Below are 1,325 nucleotides of genomic sequence, written 5' to 3'. Positions count from 1 at the left end.
AACAATTGTAAGTGTAAATAAAATGCGATAACCAACCTCTGTTTGAGATGAAGTAAGTCAGCATTTTGTCATTTTAAATTTTATCCTCCTTGCTTGAGTATTGTAAAGTAATTCACAGATGTTTCACTTCTAAATTCCTCAGAATACATTTCTGAACAATAGCTTTTGTTAGATGACTGCTAGGTTGTGATCACACCCTTTAAATATTCCATTTGAAAATGATATATTCAACACTATTTTATATGACCTGTACACCAGTTACTCCATTCTTTCATACAGTATCTGACTTATTTTCAATTTTCCAGACTAATGCCACATTCTGAATTTGTTGGATTGCATTCCCATGGCCACTGACTCTACTCTTCTTTCCTTGGTAATTGGTTTCTACAGGAAGCACTATAGAAAGTCTGGACTGAAAACATGCTTAAAAACTTTGTCACAAATATTCTTTCACTGTGCCATGAAATACCCAGAATATTATGTTTAAAATGACAACTTGTATCTCTGTCTCATCTATTTTCTTTAAAAGTATGCTTAAGTGTTGTTATGATAATTTGTAAATATTAAAATGTTAAACCACTAAATGTGTATTATTTATGCATGGACTTACAAAATGTATGTAGATATTATTTATATAATTTTAATGTGTTCCATAAGACTTGTATAAAACTCCTCTTACCAATTTTCTTCACAATAGCACCAGTGTTAAAATAATCCAAATGTTTAAAACCAAGAAGAAAGCAATTGTGATATACTTAAGTGGACCATAACTTAAAAGAAAAAATGCATTATGTTTGAGCAACAACATGTATAAATTTTACTAAGATAATATTCATGAGGGAAGCCACATCAAAGGAGTACATACTGCAAATTTTAGATTACATAAATTCCTATGTATGTATAACTGAAGTGCTGACCCAAAGAGGTCAGGGAAAAAAAATAGAAACATAAATGAGGAAACTGTTTCAAATTAAGAACATTTCTAAATCAGTTTTGGACTCTATTTAACATATTTAAATCATTCTTAATAAATGATAAAACTCTGCAGGAAACTAAAAGTATGCAGAGTTAAACATGGTGGACATTGATTTCCCATGATGCTTAGTTTAAAATGGCTGTCTGTGTTTGGTCAGAAACTTTCCTTTGAGCAGTGATCCAGTGATTCACGCCTTGTCCACCCACGCAGGGGATCCAAGGGAGATTTTGCAGTTGAGGTCCGGAGGTTAAAAAAGATGTGTGCAAAACTTCAGCAGCAACAGCAGACAGCGTGAAGCACAGCGCAGGGAGCCCCCAAAAGCTGGCTGTCTCATGTGTCCACTCTTACC

Source organism: Octodon degus, unplaced genomic scaffold, assembly GCF_000260255.1.
Source record: "Octodon degus isolate 3935 unplaced genomic scaffold, OctDeg1.0 scaffold00161, whole genome shotgun sequence".
Lineage (NCBI taxonomy): Eukaryota > Metazoa > Chordata > Mammalia > Rodentia > Octodontidae > Octodon > Octodon degus.
The sequence above is the reverse complement of the archived record's forward strand: the minus strand, read 5'-3'. Positions refer to the sequence as shown.